This window comes from Acomys minous (assembly GCF_964271855.1).
Source record: "Acomys minous genome assembly, chromosome: 8".
Taxonomy (NCBI): domain Eukaryota; kingdom Metazoa; phylum Chordata; class Mammalia; order Rodentia; family Muridae; genus Acomys; species Acomys minous.
This window is the reverse complement of record NC_140489.1, coordinates 5,545,672-5,567,423: the sequence shown is the minus strand read 5'-3', so window position 1 is coordinate 5,567,423 and position 21,752 is coordinate 5,545,672. Positions and strand designations below refer to the sequence as shown.

The following is a 21,752-nucleotide window of genomic DNA, read 5'->3' as shown; positions in this document are numbered from 1 at the left end:
AGAGACATAGACATACAGAGAGACAGAGAAAAACACTACAAAAACACAGATCACATTAGAAAATTGAAAGTTGAGAAAACATTTGGACAATTCAAGTATTACTTTACACTGTACTTGTAGAGAGAATCTCTATGGAAGGCAGGCCAAACACAGAAGAGTCCAGCCCTCCATGTCTTTCAGGACTCTGAACAGGCTGTAACTCGCTGTCATTCAGAGCTCTGTGTGTTCTCAGCGCCCCCTGCTGACCATCAGCTCCCTGCAGGGAGGTTTGAGTCTGAGTTCTCAGTGTCATTCACTCACTGTGTGTCTGGCACAGTAATATGTGGCTGTGTCCTCAGCCCTCAGACTGTTCATGTCCAGGTACAGGGTGTTCTTGGCATTGTCTCTGGAGATGGTGAATCGGCCCTTCACGGCATCGGCGTAGTAGATGTAACTACTATCATAACTAATGTAGGCGACCCACTCCAGCCCCTTGCCTGGAGCCTGACGTACCCAGTGCATTCCATAGTCACTGAATGTGAATCCAGAGGCGGCACAGGAGAGTTTCATGGACTTTCCAGGCTGTACCAAGCCTCCCCCAGACTCCACCAGCTGCACCTCACAATGGACTCCTGAAAACATGGAGAATACTGGTTAGAAAATCGTCATAATGTTTCTCTTTCTGATGTCCACACAACACACAGCATCTCTTCTCCATAAATTACCTTTTAAAATCAAGACAAAGAAAACCAAGCTGATCCACAAGTCCATGGTGAGTGGTCTGTGTTCAGTGCTGATCACTGAATGGGAGGATCTGGGAATCCAGGGCTGAGCTCCTCTGCCAGAGCTGCAGGGTCAGGGCAGGACTGTTTTTCATGGGCACAGAGGAGCCTCATTTGCATGTCTTCCTGCTGTAGCAGGCTGTGTTGTTGGACCTGGGCAGGAAGCAGTGCTCAGAGTTGATATAAGACATCAAAGACTGATGACAGTTACAGATATAACACAGAATGGTTGCTCTGTGTGCAGCTTCCCATTGTAAGGATCCATCCTACTTCATTTAGTTCTCTATTGTGCACAGGCACACAACATATGTTGCATATATCCTGCTATGTCTTCCCAGTGCAAATGTCAAATTAAATAGCTCATCACAGAGTGTTTTTTCTATATATGAACACAGTCTTTCTTATTGTCTGAATTGGGCATGGTTTCTCTGAGATGTGGTTCTTGGACAGGGTCGTAATTGTATGGAGATGTTATCAGAATTCCTTCTCTCTGATGAGAACACATGAGGTGTTTCGAACATTACTCATTTCTGAGAGAACACTCTTCATGTAATAGGAGGCTTGCAAATACGTCATCCTTTTGTCACCTCTTGCCTTTCACTGAGTGTTTGCAATGGAGACATTCTTGTTTGTAGCACACTGACTTGTGTGTAACTGAAGTCTCCTCATGATTTCTTCAAAATCTGTGCACCAATCTCTTCTTCCATCTTTACATCAGACAGCACATCACTGTCTTTGCTTTAGGTTTGATTTCATCTCCCCAAATTTATTTATTTATTTTTTCTCCTTTATTAATTTATTCTTGTTACATCTCAATGGTTATCCCATCCCTTGTATCCTCCCATTCTTCCCTCCCTCCCATTTTCCCCTTATTTCCCTCCCGTATGACTGTTCCTGAGGGGGATTACCTCCCCCTCTATATGATCATAGGGTATCAAGTCTCTTCTTGGTACCCTGCTGTCCTTCCTCTGAGTGCCACCAGGTCTCCCCCTCCAGGGGACATGGTCAAAGGTGAGGCACCAGAGTATGTGAGAAAGTAATATCCCACTCTCCACTCTACTGTGGAGAGTGTTCTGTCCATTGTCTAGATCTGGGTAGGGGTTTAAGGTTTACCGCCTGTATTGTCCTTGGCTGGTGCCTTAGTTTGAGCGGGAACCCTTGGCCCAAATCTGCATATCATAATGTTCTACTTGTAGGCTTCTAGGACCCTCTGGGTCCTTCTACTTTGCCATTCTCCCATGCTTCTCTCATCCAGAGTCTCAGTGGGATGTCCTCCCCTCTGTCTCAGTTTCCTGTTAAGTGAAGGCTTTCGTGGGACATGCCCCTTGGCCTAATATGCAGATATAAGTGAGTATATACCATTTGAGTCTTTCTGCTTCTGGGTTAACTCACTCATTATGATCATTTCTAGCTCAATCCATTCATCCACAAATTTCGGGAATTCCTTGTTTTTAATAGCTGACTAGTATTCCATAGTGTATATGTACCACAGTTTCTTTATCCATTCTTCTATTGAGGGACACTTAGGCTGTTTCCATGTTCTGGCTATTATGAATAAGGCTGCTATGAACATGGTTGAGCAAATTTTCTTGCATGTGTGCTGGAGCATCTTCTGGGTATATTCCAAGGAGTGGAATAGCTGGGTCTTGAGGAAGCCCTATTCCCATTTTTCTGAGATAGCACCAGATAGATTTCTAAAGTGGTTGTACTAGTTTGCATTCCCACCAGCAATGAAGGAGTGTTCCTCTCTCCCCACATCCTGGCCAGCATGTGATATCGCTTGAATTTTTGATCTTAGCCATTCTGATGGGTGTAAGATGGAATCTCAGAGTTGTTTTGATTTGCATTTCCCTGATGATTAAGGAGGTTGAGCATTTCTTTAAATGTTTCTCAGCCATTTGATATTCCTCTGTTGAGAATTCTCTGTTTAGTTCCAAGCCCCATTTCTCAATTGGGTTATTTGGTTTGGTGGTGTTTTATTTCTTGAGTTCTTTATATATTTTGGATATTAGACCTTTGTCAGATGTAGGGTTGGTGAAGATCTTTTCCCAGTCTGTAGGCTGTCGCTTTGTTCTCTTGACAGTGTCTCCTGCCTTACAGAAGCTTCTCAGCCTCATGAGGTCCCATTTATTAATTGTTGACATTTAGGCCTGTGCTGTTGGTGTTCTGTTCAGGAAGTTGTCTCCTGTGCCAATATGTTCCAAGCTCTTCCTCACTTTTTCTTCAAAGTGACTTAGTGTATCCGGTTTTATGTTGAGGTCTTTAATCCACATGGATTTGAGTTTTGTACAAGGTGACAAATATAGGTCCAGTTGCATTGTTTTACACATAGACATCCAGTTAGACCAGCACCATTTGTTGAAGATGCTATCCGTTTTCCATCGAATGGATTTAGTTCTTTGTCGAAAATCAAGTGACCATATGTGTGTGGATTTATATCTGGGTCTTCGATCAACCCAGATCCTGTTGCTGTGCCAGTACCATGCTGTTTTAATTACTATTGCTTTATAGTACAGTTTGAGATCAGGTATGGAGTCTCCTCCGGAGCACCTTTTATTGTATAAGATTGTTTTAGCTATTCTGGGTTTTTTTTCCATATGAAGTTCAGAATTGAACTTTCAATGTCTTTAAAAAATTGTGTAGGTATTTTGATAGGGATTGCATTGAATCTGTAGATTGCTTTTGGTAGGATGACCATTTTTATTATGTTAATTCTCCCTATCCATGAGCAAGGAAGATCATTCCATCTTCTCATGCCATCTTCAATCTCTTTCTTTAGATATTTGAAATTTTTTTCAAACAAGTCCTTCACTTGCTTAGTTAGAGAAACTCCTACATATTTTATATTGTTTGTGGCTAATGTGAAGGATATAGTTTTCCTAATTACTTCCTCTGCAAGCCTGTCATTTGTGTATAGGAAGGCTGCACACTTTTTTGAGTTAATTTTGTATCCAGCCAATTTGCTGAAGGTGTTTATCAGCTTTAGGAGTTCTCTGGTGGAATTTTGAAGGTCACTTATGTACATCACCATACCATCTGCAAATAGAGATCATTTGACTTCCTCGAAAGGAAAACATTTTATCCAACCTCTTTGGGTGTCCTCATTCTCACAGTGCTCTCTTGAGGTTTCCTGATAAAAGCCAACTCAGTATCATGTTTTATATTGCACTATTAGCTTATAACCTTGTCTAAGTATTATATTTATACATTCTGAAGTGAAAAAGAATAGTTTATTGAGTTATTCTTCATAACACAGTTGGATCATAATGATAATGTGGAAGTATGCTTTACTATTTTCCTTGGTCCCTTTTCTTCTAGTAAAATAATTTAGACACATTGAATGTTTATATTTTGCCTGATAATTAGATAATAAATAATGTTTACACATCACAAGCAACTGAATAGTAACAGTAATAATAATCTGATTTAGAATGGGAAAAGGTCATAACAGTTCTAAAGCTGCCAGGCACTGTGGATTTCCTTTTTGCATTTTGGTGACTGAATGAACTCAGACACGTTATCTGGAAACACAGACCTGATCCACTGAACTGCAGGGTCTCATGTCCTATGTACATGAAATCCATTTACAGGAAAACCTGTGCATGATTTGTAAAACTGCAATTTATATTTATTTAGTTGAGACAGCATACTAAATTGATACATTATATCTGATAGATTTGGGGTAAGTGAATAATAGGAATACATGTCTTATGTTATTCTTGGCACATATTATAAAAGTCACATGCTATAAGATCACCAACTCTGGTGGTTTCGGGTAAGGTAGTGTGTGCCGGGGTTCTGCCCTCATTTCATTCTTTTATGCATTTTTTGGTAACTCTAGAAGTAACAACAGAACATGCTCAACAGCAGAAAACTTTAAGGCATCATCTTTTTATTTTCTATATATTTTCTAAAACTACCCTATTATTTTATTAGAACTTTTGATTGAGGTGTGGATTGAGGTGTGGATTCTGTGTCTCATGACCTGGCTTTGGTTTGTTTCTAACTCTCTAGGACTAATCAGAAGACATAATCAAGAGGAGGATTTCAAGGACCAGCCACACATCATTGCTACTTCTGCTCTATTCCAGAGGAAAATACTTGTCTTGCATACTTGTTTCAAAACTTATTTACAGCTATATGGATGTTAAGATTATAATTTTTGGGACACAGTATTAGAATCTCAAGAACATGTTCTATATTTTCTTGGTCAAAGAGAAATGTTTGAGACTTAGAAATGCTTGCCCTTAGTGCTGATACATTTTTGGTCTAACCAATCTGTTTTAAAAAACTTGCACTGCTCACCCAGTATTACTCCCAGTCACATAAGGTGATGCTCAACTTGACCCACATAAGTATTGCAGTGCATCCATTGCTTTCTGAAAGGTGAGCAATTTTAAGATACACTGTCCTGATCTTATGGTTTACAATCTACTCAATTTGGCCTTGAATCTTCATCACACAGTACAGGTGTCACTAGAAGAGTTTCCAGGGAAGCCCAGCCTCCTATGAATAGATTCTCTTTTCCTTTTCCTCAAGTGCATTAGCATGGGTCCCACAGACAACCATAAATCTCTAAATGATGCTTTTCCATCTCACCACAGAGATACCAGGTTCTTCCTGTCAGCAGCACCAGATTTCAGGAAGAGCAACTATGAATGCTTTGAAAGCTTCAAAACACCAACAAGACCTGAACATCGTAGAATCTGCTGTCTGAGGGGAGGGCTGAGGAGAGATGGGGCAGGGACTGTAGCTGACACCAGCTGAGAATTACAAACAGGTGTCTGAGAATTTAATGATTTTAGGTACACAACACACCTGGTGAAAATTTATATTTTTGGCCTTGGAGATATAAAGTAATTTTTATCAAGAGAAAATACACAAAATTTAATAGGTCAACCATCTGTATCTTTCATTGGATCCTCTTGGTTCAGAAGAAGGAAACAATGGAGATTTCAGTTTCCAAGTGACCTTGGAAAATCATAATATCTCAAGGAAGCCTCCGTTTGTTTATCGCAAGAGCTGAAGTACAGATATTGAATTATAGGACATGCAAATTGTCAAAGTTCTTACAAAAATTGCAATGAACAAGTGCTGTAATTTCAGTCTATTAATGAAATATAAGTATTTTCAGTCATATACATATACATATATATTTCATATATAGCACATTATACATAAAATTATAGGATTATATATATCAATATGATATAATTTTAACCATATATATAATTTTATATGTTCCACATATATGAATATATAATTATACATATATTATATAATTATATACATACACAATATATATAGTATATATAATGTGTATGTTCTAAGTACATGGATGGATATAAAAGGTTAAATATGTATGCATTTATATGGAACATATTACTTTATCTACCATTTAGTCTCATAAGAAGTATCTGAATAGCTTATTTTATTTGTGGGTAAAAATATTGTTCTAATGTGTCAACAAAAATCAAGTTTGGTAGAAAAAGACAGTGGAGGAGGGCTTTAGAGGACTGCATTGGATTAGAGAAGAAACTATAATTCCTAGTATTGAAATACATGTGCATGCAGCATAGTCTTAAATTCCCTAAAAGTAATGTCGTAGAAAGCCTTTGCTTGGCCAGAGCGCCCTCTTCTGCTTTGAGTATCCTTGTAGAAAGTTTTTTTGTGCAGGCTCAAAGTGGAATTTCCTCACTGTGTCTCTGGCACAGTAGTACATGGCTGTGTCCTCAGTCTGCAGACTGTTCAGTTTCAAGAAGACCTGGCTCTTGGAGGTGTCTCTGCTGATGCTGAGCCGGGATTTGAGAGCTGAATTATAACCTGTTCCTCCACTATTCCACATAGCACCCATCCACTCCAGACCCTTTCCTGGAGGCTGGCAGACCCAGTGTACACGATAGCTGGTTAATGAGAAGCCAGAGACAGTGCAGGTGAGAGACAGGGTCTGTGAGGGCTGCACCAGGCCAGGTCCTGATTCCTTCAGCTGCACCTGGGACAGGGCACCTGGGGACAAGAACATCACTATCAGTCACACATCCCATAGATGACATGCCAAGGTCCCTGTCCTGAAGCCCTGAAACACTTACAGCTTGGAAAGGTCACCAGGCAGAGGAGCAGCAGCAGGACAGCCATGCTGTGATGGAGGCTCCAGTGAGAAGGACATGGGCTTCTCAGCTAGGCCTGGGCTTTCAGGCTGAGGCTGAGGGCTGCTTTGCATTGGGGGAGGGGCCTGAGAGGATAAAAGCAAGTACAGGGCAACTCTGCAGATTCACTTCCAGGGGACTGAGATTTTTGTGCTTCTTAGAGCATCTTCTGAGAAAAATTAAGAAGCAGTTTCTGTGTCTGTCTGGGTCAAATCCAGATTCACACTGTGGAGGGTTGGAAACAAAACATGGGGCTGTTAATAGTTAATGTGTCTGCATTTATGCAGTGCTTGCTGAACAGGGTAACTTCTCCTACATGCACCTGTTTTTCTTTGTAAGTTCCTGAAGAGAGTTTATTGGGTGGTATTTGGCCTCTTATTGATCTGATATTCTGCTTAAGGAACTAAACAATCTTTCTCTTTTCATCAGTGGGAATCCTTTGATTTTACCACTAATTTTGAAAATAAGTTGTGAAGAAACACCTCAGTAACATTTAGTACCTGTGATTTCAAGTGTTTATATTAGAGTAGACCCAAGAGTCTTCTTTGGGCCTCATCTGACTAGATCCAAATGTTCAGCTAATTACCCAGAGACAGCATACCTTGATACTAGTCTTTGTACGTCTTGAGTTATGCCAGTCTGTCTGTCTGCCTGTCTGTCTGCCTGTCTGTCTCTGTCTCTGTCTCTCTATCTCTCCTTAGTTTGTAGCACATAGAAACCCAATCCTAATTATGAGTTTATATTGGTGGGGAGTGAGATTTCAACTATCACATAATGTTTCACAAAAAGCTGTAGCATCCAACCAGACTTGAGAGTTATATTAACTGACATAAAAATAAGCAAGATAAGGAAGGTGATGGCAAGAAATGAGGAGTAGGTCAGGCATGAACATGGGGAGCCCTATGCCTTGACATGTTAATAACTGCACAGTCCAAGAGACTGTAGAGCTTTTCTCCATTTCTTCACATTGTGAGTGAAGTGGTGGAGGCAGGTCTTCCCATTATGGAGACAGCCATCTGTTGAATTTGTGATGCTCTCCCACAGTATGTCCTCCTCATGTTCATCAAGCTCTGAGTGTTAGAAGAATATTTGTCGAGACACTATTCTCATGTGTCTCATCTGGGTTTGTCTGGTATTTACATTTTGGATACAAAAGCTTAGGAAGGATTCACAGAAATAAACACACCTTTTAAAATCAGTATGTAGGTCTCTTGCCTTCTTTGTACACAAAAAGGGCTATTGATAGTCTGTGGGTTTCAGTTAAGTTTTCATAAAGATCAAGGACAGAGGACAAGATGTACATGATACACATGACTAGTACATTTGGTTTGGAAATTTCCTATTGGGAAGGAGTACCAAGGAGGGCATGGAATTTCTTGGGCCTCTTTGGCCCATGGAAGAGTAGGAGGGTCCCTGACAGGTGGAGATCAGCAACATTCATGATATTTCCACTATGTGTCTCTTGAAAACAAACTTATTTAATTTTACCTGGTATCTGTTGAGTTTCAAGACAGTGAGATACAAAAACTCTGTATAAGCAGGCTCCCTACTGTTGAAGACACAGGCATTGGAAAAGCAAATGCCTGGAGAAAAATAGTCCATGAGTATGGGAAACAGAGACCAGCAGGGTCTGCTACCATTAATATAATTCAGACATCATCTTTCCAAGGACACAGTGCAAGGATGAGCCCATGCATCGAGCATAAACATTATAAGAACATGTGCCCAAAATTGGCTTGTGGAATCCTATGAGAGACTATGGACAGAAACTGCAGGGAGGCAACGAATGTTTTCTTGTCTGTCATTATAGTGTTTCCACGAGTAATGAATCACATGGAAACTCAGTAAGCCATGTGTTAGTACAAAGAGGTTCGTGTATGCCAGGAGTGCCTCAATAAATTAATTTTTAAAATCTGAGTAGTGTAGCTTTTGTCTCCATTTTTACTCAAGGACAAGCTCCATGTGATGAAACAGAAGAAGGATGTGAGAGCCATGAGCACCATTCAGCCAGGGTGTGTTTATGGGACTGCCCACATCAGGCCTTCAGACAGAGAATGCAGCAGCAAGAGGCAGTGCAACACTGGGATCTGGAAGTGAACAGGAAATGAAAAAACTCTATTTTTAAGGAAATTGTCACTTTCATCACTACCAGCCTGTATGTAAGACTTTTCTTCCACTTGGACTGGGATGTCTCACTCTGAGTGTTCTGCACAGTATTTGCCAGTACTGTAGTGGAATCATGCTGACACTTCACGCCATTATTGTCCATCCACATTTGTTTTTGTTTTTTCCATTACTAAATGCAATCCATAGTATTATCAGTTAGGATTTAACTTTTATTTCTCTGATGATTAGAGATGTGAATCTTTTGCAACTTCTTCTACTCAAATACATTGGCCCATGTAACTGATCAAATCAGGATGGAGGGCAGAATGATGTGCAAGCAAGAGGACATCACCTCAGACTTCTGTGCTGTCTGATCTCTGCATCGTCCTTTGGATTCAACCTCAGACAGGAGATAAAAATGTATTGATTTTGAGAAAAGAAATGGTGCTTCTCTTACATATGATAAACAATAGCCTAACCCTTGACATTAATAGTTTAAACACACTATTAATCAAATTGTGGAATGTGATTTTGAAATATCAGTCTTTGACTTAAGCCCTCATATCCACCACACAAGAGCTCTTGCACTGCTGAGCTGCTTCTCCATCACCTGGATGAGCTATCATAATGTTCCCTCTTGTGTTTGATGCAGGTCTGTTTTCAATGGCCTAAACTTCACCTTGACCTGGGTGAGCTTGCAACACATTTTATCAGTGACACCAGCCATGAAAATAAAAACATCCTGACATGCTGAATAAAACCAGGTCAAAATATCACTTGACTATGATAAAGTAGGTATGTTTCTAAAACTACAAGCAGAAGAAATGTAAGCCAATTACTAACATGTCCATTGTGATTGTTAGAAACATTGAACTCTAGTGAGCTTTCTTGATAAATATCAACTCAATAATGTTTTTATTTGGTATTATTAAATTATACCAACTTTTAATTATATTTAAAGTTTCTAAGTTGTTAAAAGTGGTTTATTACATTACTACTTATCCCACTGGTAGATTCATAGTTATAATGTAGTCTATGATTTTTTGAATTCCTGGAGTAGTTTACATCAATTAGATTACTTTAGAGTTATCAATATTTTTAAGCTTTTACCTGATAAGTAAACAATTTTAAAAGTCTATAATTCACCCAGATAACTAAGTAGTATAAATAGTGTTATGTAATGTGGGAAAATAATATGACAGATTTAACAGTACCACGCACTGCTTAATTTTGCTTTCATGTCTGCTAAGCATGAATCAGGCTACTCAACTTTTATGTGACCATCTTCCTGACCAACACAATTGTTGGGGCCCTTCTGTTATTTCTATGAAATCTATTTACAGAAACGTCACACATGATTTATAAAATAGTTGTGAACTTTCTTTAGTTGACACTTGACAGCAAGGTGATATTTTCTGATGGTCAGACAGAATTAGGGAAAGAGCATCACAGAAGTCATGCCTGCTTATCATTTGCTATCAGGGGACACACTATAAGGACACTCATGCTGGTGCTTTGGATTGAGATGTGGAGTTGCCAGGATTCTCTGTCATGTCACCTGGCTATGATTTCTCTCTAATTCTCTAGGACTAATCAGAAAACATAATCAAGAGGAGGATTTCAAGGACCAGCCACACACCATTGCTACCTCTGCTCTGCTTTAGAGGAAAACACTTGTCTTGCTTACTTGTTTAAAAACTTACTTACAGCTAGATGGCTATTAAGATTATATATTTGGGGACACAATGTTAGAATCTCAAGAACATGCTCTTCATGTCTTGGTCAAAGAGAAATGTTTGAGACGTAGTAATGCTTGACCGTAGCTCTGATATATTTTTTATCTAACCAATCTGTTTTAAAAATTTGCACTGCTCACCCAGTATTACTCCCAGTCACATAAGCTGATCCTTAACTTGACCCACATAAGTATGGCAGTGCATCCATTGCTTCCAGAAAGGTGTGGAGTTTTAAGATACACTGTCCTGATCTCATTGTTTACAATGTACTCAATTTGGCCTTGAATCTTCCTCACACAGTACAGGTGTCACTAGAAGAGTTTCCAGGGAAGCCCAGCTTCAGATGAGCAGATACTTTTTTCCTTTTTTAAAGCTGCTCAAGTGCATTAGCATGGGTCCCACAGAAAACCATGAATCTCTCAATGACACTTTTCCAACTCACCACAGAGACACCAGGTTCTTCCTGTCAGCAGCACCAGATTTCAGGAAGAGCAACTATGGATGCTTTGTAAGCATCAAAACACCAACAAGACCTGATCATCGTAGAATTGGCTGTCTGAGGGGAGGGCTGAGGAGAAATGGGGCTGGGACTGTAGCTGACAGCAGCTGGGAAGTATACACAGGGGTCTGAGAATTTCATGATTTGAGGTACACAACACACCTGGTGAAAATCCATAATTTTGGCATTGGAGATGTAAAGTAATTTTTATCAAGAGAAAATGCACAAAATTAAATATGTCAAAATGACAACCAACTGTATCTTTCATTGGATCCTCTTGGTTCAGAAGAAGGAAACAATGGAGATTTCAGTTTCCAAGTGACCTTGGAAAAACATAATATCTCAAGGAAGCTTCCGTTTGTTTATCACAAGAGCTGAAGTACAGATATTGAATTATAGGACATGCAAATTGTCAAAGTTCTTACAAAAATTGCAATGAACAAGTGCTGTAATTTCAGTCTATTAATTTTCAGTTATATACATATACATATACATATATATTCATATATAGCACATCATACATGAAAATATAGGATTATATATATCAATATGATATAATTTTAACCATATATATAATTTTATATGTTCCACATATATGAATATATAATTATACATATATTATATAATTATATACAGAGACAATATATATAGTATATATAATGTGTATGTTCCAAGTACATGGATGGATATAAAAGGTTAAATATGTACACATTTATATGGAACATATTACTTTATCTACCATTTTGTCTCATAAGAAGTATCTGAATAGCTTATTTTATTTGTGGGTAAAAATATTGTTCTAATGTGTCAACAAAAATCAAGTTTGGTAGAATATGACAGTGGAGGAGGGCTTTAGAAGATTGCATTGGATCAGAAAAGAAGCTATAATTCCTAGTATTGAAATACATGTGCATGCAGCATAGTCTTAAATTCCCTAAAAGTAATGTCCTAGAAAGCCTTTGCTTGGCCAGAGCACCCTCTTCTGCTTTGAGTATCCTTGTAGAAAGTCTTTTTGTGCAGGCTTAAAGTGGAATTTCCTCACTGTGTCTCTGGCACAGTAGTACATGGCTGTGTCCTCAGTCTTCAGACTGTTCAGTTTCAAGAAGACCTGGCTCTTGGATCTGTCTCTGCTGATGCTGAGCCGGGATTTGAGAGCTGAATTATAACCTGTTCCTCCACTATCCCACATAGCACCCATCCACTCCAGACCCTTTCCTGGAGGCTGGCGGACCCATTGTACATGATAGCTGGTTAATGAGAAGCCAGAGACAGTGCAGGTGAGAGACAGGGTCTGTGAGGGCTGCACCAGGCCAGGTCCTGATTCCTTCAGCTGCACCTGGGACAGGGCACCTGGGGACAAGAACATCACTATCAGTCACACATCCCATAGATGACATGCCCAGGTCCCTGTCCTGAAGCCCTGAAACACCTACAGCTTGGAAAGGTCACCAGGCAGAGGAGCAGCAGCAGGACAGCCATGCTGTGATGGTGGTTCCAGTGAGAAAGACATGGGCTTCTCAGCTAGACCTGGGCTTTCAGGCTGAGGCTGAGGGCTGCTTTGCATTGGGGGAGGGGCCTGAGAGGATAAAAGGAAGCACAGGGCAACTCTCCAGGTTCACTTTCAGGTGACTGTGATTTTTGTGCTTCTTAGAGCATCTTCTGAGAAAAATTAAGAAGCAGTTTCTGTGTCTGTCTGGGTCAAATCCAGATTCACACTGTGGAGGGTTGGAAACAAAACATGGGGCTGTTAATAGTTAATGTGTCTGCATTTATGCAGTGCTTGCTGAACAGGCTAACCTCTCCTACATGCACCTGTTTTTCTTTGTGAGTTCCTGAAGAGAGTTTATTGGGTGGTATTTGGCCTCTTATTGATCTGAAATTCTGCTTAAGGAACTAAACAATCTTTCTCTTTTCATCAGTGGGAATCCTTTGATTTTACCACTAATTTTGAAAATAAGTTGTGAAGAAACACCTCAGTAACATTTTGTACCTGTGATTTCAAGTGTTTACATTAGAGTAGACCCAAGTGTCTTCTTTGGGCCTCATCAAACTAGATTCAAATGTTCAGCTAATTACCCAGAGACAGCATACCTTGATATTAGTCTTTGTACATCTTGAGTTATGCCAGTCTGTCTGTCTGTCTGTCTGTCTGTCTCTGTCTCTGTCTCTGTCTCTTTGTCTCCCTCCCTCCCTCTCTCTCTCTCTCTCTCTCTCTCTCTCTCTCTCTCTCTCTCTCTCTCACCTTAGTTTGTAGCACATAGAAACCCAATCCTAATTATGAGTTTATATTGGTGGAGAATGACAGACTATGGACAGAAACTACAGGGGAGCAATGAATGTTTTCTTGTCTGTCAGTAAAGCAGTTTCCCACGTATTAAATTACATAAAAACCCAGTAAGAAATGTGTTAGTACAAAATGGTTAGTGTATGCCCAGAGTACCTCAATAAATTAATTTAAAAAATCTGAGTAATGTAACTTCTGTCTCCATTTTTACTCAAGGACAAGCTCCATGCAATGAAATAGAAGAAGAATGTGACAGTCATGAGCACCATTCAGCAAGACTGTGTTTATGGGACTGCACACCTCAGCCCTTCAGACAGAGAATGCAGCAGGGAGAGGCAGTGCAACAGTGGGATCTGGAAGTGAACAGGAAAATGCAAAACTATTTTTTAACAAAATTGTCACTTTCATCACTACCCACCTGTATTTGAGACTTTTGTGCCACTTGTAGTGGGATGTCTCACTCTGAGTGTTCTGCACAGTATTTTCCAGTACTGTAGTGGAACCATGTTCACACGTCAGGCCATAGGCATCTTTTTTTTCCATTCACTTTTGTTTTTGTTTTTTCATTACTAAATGTAACCCATACCATTATCAGTCAGGATTTAATGTTTTTTCCTCTGGTTATTAGAGATGTGACACTAAGGTGATATTTCCTGGTGGTCAGATGGAATTAGGGAAAGAGCAACGAAGATGTCTTTCCTGAGTATCATTTGCTATCAGGGGACACACTATGAGGACACTCACAGTGGTGCTTAGGATTGAGGTGGAGTGTATCTGGATTCTGTGTCTCTTCACCTTCCTATGTTTTCTCTCTAACTCTCTGTGACTAATCAGAAGAAATAATCAAGAGGAAGATTTCAAGGACTAGCTATGCATCATTGCCACCTCTGCCCTACTCCAGACAAAAATACTTGTCTGTGCTTAATTGTTTAAAAACGTACAACTATATGGATATTTAGATGTTATTTTTGGGACAAAGTGTTAGAATCTTAAGAAGATGTTTTCTATTTTCATGGTCAAATGGAAATGTTTGAGAATTAGAAATTCTTGTCCTTGGCTCTAACATATTTTTGGTCTAACCAATGAGTTAAAAAAATTTGCCCTGCTCATCCAGTTTTACTTCCACCCATGTAGCCTGATTCTCAACTTGATCCAGATAAATATATCTGTTATATAGTGCTTAAGCTTATATTAAATATAATAAGTCTCTGTGTCATTATTTGGGAGCTGAAAGTCCAAAGAAAGTCCTGTTTTACTTGGTGTCCAAGAGTAGGTAACAGAATCCATGCTTAGAACACTAGACTCAGGCATTACACCAAAAGTTTTGGACATGAAATTCAGACCATCAAGCGAGGCATGGAAGAGGTAGAAGGAGAGAAGTGAGGGTTCCCTAGCAACCACATGCTGCCTGGGGCTTAGAGAAGCTGATCAGTTGAGGACAGCCTGTGTTTCTGGTCAGAAAGCATGGCCAATCAAAGCCTCAGAGCACGTTTCCACCAGTGTGTAACTTCACAGAACTGTGTTGGAGCCCCTGACACCAACCTTGTGCTCAGAAGAAAGGCAGCATACAATGTGCAACCCAGAGCTGGGGCAGGTAGGTGTGTGGCTTCCAGCTGGTGCCCATAAGGGACAGGGTACAAGAGAATGTTCACCATCCTATGTAAAGATGTTGCTGCATCAAGATAGAAATTGCTATATTTTTGGAAATGATTGCAATTTTATATATCCTTTTAAAGAGAGATCATAAGAAAATGAGTGAAAAACCCAAGATAAATTACAATCAATAGAACAAAAAATAGACAATCTTTCTTTTACATATTTTTACTTTGTTCACTTTACATCCCAACTGTATCCCCTCCATCATCATCTCCTGATCCCATCCTCCAACCCTAATAACCTCTCAGTCTATACCCTAATCCTCAGAATGGGAAGCCCTCCTCTTCCAACATCTGACTTCAGCCTATCAAGTCTCATCTGTGCCACCTGTATCCTCTTCTGCTGTGGTGTACAAGGGCACCCTGCCAGGGGGACATGATCAACATGAGGGTCCAGAGTCCATGTGAGAAACAGACTCTACTCCCAATATTATGGAAACCCTAAGGAGAATATGTTCTCTGTGTACTGCATCTGGGCAGAGGGTCTAGGTCCACATCCTATATGGCCCTTGATTGGTGCATCAGTCTCAGTATTGTAGTGTATGCCCAGGAGTGGTATGGCTGGGTCTTCAGGTAGAATTAATCCCAATTTACTGTGATAGCACCAGAATGATTTCCAAAATGGTTGTACACCTTTGCACTCCCACCAGCAATGGAGGAGTGTTCTGCTTTCCCCATATCCTCACCAACATGTGCTGTCACTTGAGTTTTTGATCTAAGACATTCTGACAGATAGGATATCAGAGTCATTTTGATTTTCATTTCCTTGATGCCTGATGTTCCTCACCTATTCAATATTCCTCTGATGAAAGTTCTCTAGAATGAGGTGTTCATTGGCTCTATCTGAACAGGGGGTCTAGATATACCAAATGCATTGCCCTTGGTTGGTACAAAAGTTTGTGCAGGCCCCTGGTTCCAGATCTGCCTGCCTTGATGGTCTCCTGAACCCTCTGGGTCCTTCCACCACCCCGTTCTTCCATACCACTTTCAATACTCCACCCAGAGTCCAGGAGAAGGTCCCAATATTTGTTCTGATCTGCAGCTTAGTGGAATCTCACAGACAACATCAATGTGAGACTTACATCCACTTATACCTGATAAACATGAATTGTTCTTGAGAAGATAATTAATATTCCTCTCCTGGATGTGACAGAGAGTATCCTAACTTTTGACAGGGAGTAATGAAGTTGCAAACACAATATTTATTAACCAAAATAAAGAATGTATTTTTGAGATATTACTATTTGAATTAAGGCCTCATATATTGCACATAAGAACTCTTCAATTATGTTATTTACCAGCACTAGACAAACAAGTTTTACAGAAATATTTCATTTTCAAGTATGTAATATTTTCATGCACTGTGTAAATTCTGGTTTTGTATTACTTAAATGCTGATTTCTGTACCAGCAGATATCTGATTGCAGTCTTTACTTTGGTATTGCTATTCTTTGGCTGCTCTTGAACATGCCCTCCACCACCTTCTGATTGGTTTAATAAAGACCTGAATGGCTATTAGCTGTTGCCATAGAGGATAAAAAGGATTTCTGTCAAGGTAGGAACTCTAGGGATGAACAAGACTCAGGATGGGTCCCAAGCCAAACACCGCAGAAGAATCAAGAGCCAGGACGAAGGTGTTGAGGAGAAGTAATGGGCCATGTGGTGAGACATAGGCCAGGACAGTGTTGTTGGGTTAGAGCACCTGAGAATCTGCTCTGATATTGTGCTTAAGTTTATAATAAATATAGTAGAGGAAGTCTCTGTGTCATTATTTGGGAGCTGATTGCCCAAAGAAAGTCCCATTTTAATTGGTGTCTACCAGAAGGACACAGAATTCAAACTTAGAGCACTAGACTCAGGCATTATACCAAAAGTTCTGGACATGAACTTCAGACCAGTAAGCGAGTCATGGAAGAGGCAGGAGAAACGAGGTAGTGGTGGCTCTGAAGCATCCATATGCTGCCTGGGGCTGAGACAAGCTGAACAGTTGAGTTCAGCCAGTGCTTCTAGGCAGGAGGCATGGGCAACCAGAACCTCAGAGCCACAAAAACGATGTGAAATAATGTGGGCTGTGGCTGCAGTGCTACATCCCAATGGTCCTGACCATTGTAACCCTGGATGTTGCACACAGTCATCACAGATGGATGATATTCTATTGAACCTGATGTTTTTCAAACCTTGTAGAATCTTCCAGCATAATTTGTGAGTTCATGATCTCAGAGTTTCTTCACAGGAGGAGCCTCTCTCCTCATCAGACACATGTTTCAGTCCTTGGATGTGAATCCCTGGGAGTGCATAGGGCATGGAGGAACAAGAAAAACATTCTGAATTTAGTTCATAACTCACAGATCTGAAAGTTAGCACACAAATCCTTGGACTGTCTGCTTAGTTGTACACACACACACACACACACACACACACACACACACACACATTCATTATGTGACATGACACCACACTAATGGTTCCTCTGTCTTCAAATAGGATTCTGCAAAAATTGAACCGAAGGAGCATGAGACAAGCACTGGACAATATCATAGCCGTGAAGTAAACACTTGTAATGACCTCATGTTCTAGGATTTCTTTGGCCAGAGTCTGAGCTTAGGAAGGGCAAAGATGAGACAAACATATGGGCCCCTGATGAGGGCCTGCAACTTGTAGACAACTCAGTTCCATTACTAAGCCCCCTTTGGAAACACAGGGATGTAGTCATGCTCCACCTCTCTCCTCCTTTTTTTTTTCAATCAATCTTTCATCACCTGCTCTCATACACTGTCTGCACTGCAATCCAAGGATGCACATGTACTTTACAAAGGTACAGAAATTACAAGAACGTTGATGTTTTCCTGTCAGAAGGTATCCAATACCCAATATTATAGAACCCTTTGGGTAAGGTCTATGGGAAGAAATCACAGAACCCTTCTCTCTCAGGCATCACCCTATCTGGACCAGATTCCAGTTACCCAGAATTCACCAGAGCAGCTGTGGCTGGTAAGATTCTTCTCAGGAACATTGTCATCACATAGGCGGCTGGACCTGCCAGGCTGTGTAGGGCAGAGAAGTTTGCATCACTTTGTTGAAAGACCCATGGCTTCAGCCTGCATCTTTCAGATCTCTGCCTAAATGGTGAAACCGTAAATACAGAGCCCACATTTTCCATATCTCCACAACTCACAGAACAACAATGTGTTGCAGCCACAGCTGTGCCATCACCAGGGAACATAAAACTCCATGACAAACTGACATACTTAGATCATGTTCAGGTCATCATGTTTGATTGAACAGTCATCATCCCCTGGCTTCCAATGCCTCCTACAAATATAATGAGTCATCCACATGATCCCAGAGTGTCCTTGAAAACAATGTTCTATTCTGGTTCTCAGTTCCACACCTGACTACTTCTGAGACTACATCTGTCTACTCAAATGACGAACCCAACTCAGAATGAGCCACAGGTCCTTCACATCATGAAGTGGAGTAGATTTGCAAAAAAGAACCTTAGAAGCCTGGAGGAAAGAAAATATATTAATATGTGAATGTGAAATTCATGATGCTCATTAATTCCTGAGGGAACTATGTAAACAAAAGAATAACAAATAATTAGGGAGGAAGAAATGAAATGTGACCCACTGCGTGGTCAAGAGCAGTTAGCTGTTAACCCAAGCACAGTGATTGTCACTACCTACATTGGTCTCACTGCTGAGATCTGAGCCTCACACACATTTTATTACCAGCCTCACAGCAGGTAAGGGATGCCTCTCTTGTGTATGGTTTGTGTGTGCATGATGGAGAGACTGAAGGTCATATGGTTTCATGGTCACAAGCCCTGCCTTATATCCCTGTTGGCTCTAACTTGAATCTCACACAATCTCTAGCCATGGAACCTTACTGAGTCTCTGCCCTGAGGCTTGGCTTCCACAATCTCAAGAGTCCTTTGATACCTTAGGATCTGATTCTTGTCCCCACACAGAATCACCTCTGCACTGTGGGATGATCTACAGGTTTCTCAAGTCAGAATTTGCACCACATTTTAAGATAATCTATGGTCGGTGGAAACTGCTCTGTGCTTAAAGTTCTTACCATATAAGAACAAAAATCCAAATTTGGTGCTCCATAAGTCCAAAAAGAGTTAGGTATTGTAGCCAAGAAGTAATCCCACCTCTGGAACCTTTAGACAGTATGAAACTTAGGACTCAATATACAGGCAGTCTAGAAGATGCTACGATCCAGGCCAAGTGTTGGAACTCTTTTCAAAATGTTTGTGCAGAATGATAGAAGAAGATATGTCAGTATGTGCATACACACACACACACACACACATAAACAAACAAAACACCTGCACACACACACACACACACACACACACACACACACACACACAGACACACACACACACCTCAACGGAGACAGAGTGAGTGAGTGAGAGAGAGAAAGAGGCAGAGGGAGAAAGACAGAGACATAGATAGAGAGACAGAAAATTAGAGACAGATATAGAGAGAGATGGAAAAAAACACTATAAAACACTTTCACAGTGGAAAACTGAAAGCTGGGTAAGTGTTTGGACAATTCTAGGATTACTGTAGACTGTAATTTTTGGGAGCTCCTGTGGATACACAGGTCAAACATAGGAGAATCCAGCCCTCCAAGTCATTCAGGACTCTGAACAGGTTGTAACTCTCTGTCACTCAGAACTCTGTGTGCTCTCAGCTCCCCCTGCTGATCATCAGCTCCCTACAGGGAGGTTTGAGTCTGAGTTCTCAGTGTCATTCACTCACTGTGTCTCTGGTACAGTAATAAGTGGCTGTATCCTCAGACCTCAGACTGTCCATGTCCAGGTACAGGGTGTTCTTCCCATTGTCTCTAGAGATGGTGAATCGGCCCTTCACGGCATCGGCATAGTAGATGCTACCACTATTAGAACTAATGTAGGCGACCCACTCCAGCCCCTTGCCTGGAGGCTGACGGACCCAATTCATATTGCTGCCACTGAATGTGAATCCAGAGGCTGCACAGGAGAGTTTCATGGACTTTCCAGGCTGTATCAAGCCTCCCCCAGACTCCGCCAACTGCACCTCACACTGGACTCCTAAAAACACGAAGAATTCTGGTCAGAAAACCATCATAATTTTTCTCTTTCTTATGTCCACACAACACACAGAATCCCTTCTCCATAAATTACCTTTTAAAATCAAGACAAAGAAAACCAAGCTGATCCCCAAGTCCATGGTGAGTGGTCTGTGCTCAGTGCTGATCACTGAATGGGAGGATCTGGGAATCCAGGGCTGAGCTCCTGTGCCAGAGCTGCAGGGTCAGGGCAGGACTGTTTTTCATGGGCACAGAGAAGCCTCATTTGCATGTCTTCCTGCTGTAGAAGGCTACGTTGTTGGACCTGGGCAGGAAGCAGTGATCAGAGCTGATATAAGACATCAAAGACTGATGACAGTTACAGAAATTAACACAGAATTGTTGCTCTGTATGTAGCTTTCCATTGTTAAGGTCTACTTTAGTTGTCTTATTTCTCTAGCTAGGACTTCAAGTACTATATAGTAGAGATACAGAGAGAGTGGATAGTTTTGTCTTGTCCCTGATTTTAGTGGAATTGATTTAAGTTTCTCTCCATTTTGTTTTATGTTGGCTATAGGCTCATTGTATATTGTCTTTATTATGTTTAGTTATGTGCCTTGTATCCTTGCTCTCTGAGGACTTTCAACATGAATGGGTGTTGAATTTTCTTGAAAGTTTTTTCCACATCTAAGGAGATGATTATGTGTTGTTTTTCTTTCAGGGCAAACAAAAATTTCAATACACTATTGAACTTGTCAAGGACTACAACATACTATGCCTGTCATGAAAGTCCCTAACTGAGATATGTACATGCAGCACTGACATAGAGGAGACCAGTCCTTTATGCCTGTCTGAACAAAGGTCTCTTTTGCAACCAGAGTTCTGTGTGCTCTCAGCACCTCCTGCTGGTCATCAGAGCCCTGCAGGGAAATTTGTGGCTGAGCTCTCAGTAATACTCATTCTGTTTCTTGCACAGTAAAATATGTCTGTGCCCTTAGCCCACAGACTGTTCATTTCCAGGTACAGGGTGTTCATGGCATTGTCTCTAGAGATTGTGAATCGGCCCTTCATGGTGTCTGCATAGTGGATATGATCATCTCTAACAACAATGTATGTGACCCACTCCAGCCTCTTCCCTCAAGCCTGGGGGACCCATTTCATGCTACAATTACTGAAGTTGAATCTAGAGGCCAAACAGGAGAGTTTCAGGGACTTTCCTTCATGCACTAAGCTGCCCCAAGATTCCACCTGCTTCACCTCACACTGGACGCCTGCAATCTTGGAGAATGCTGGTCAGAAAGCTACAACAAAACACAATTTCCCCCTTTTTTCATGTCCACACAACACAGATAATGTCATTTCCACAAATTACCCTGTACAATAAGGACCATGAAAATGAAGCTGAACCCAAATCCATGTGGGAAATCTGTGTTCAGTGCTGATCACTGAATGTGAGAATACTGAGCTGGAATCTTCTGCTAGAGCCGTAGGTTGAGAGCAG

At 40.8% G+C, this 21,752-nt stretch overlaps 1 gene segment (V, D, J or C); it reads right to left on the bottom strand.

Annotated features, from left to right (window-relative positions):
* Positions 1-288: 288 nt before the first annotated feature.
* The window catches only part of LOC311603436 (immunoglobulin heavy variable 3-30-like), a 97,357-nt gene continuing 75,893 nt past the window's right edge, over positions 289-21,752 (bottom strand). Inside the window, exon 2 of the V gene segment in view lies at positions 289-611.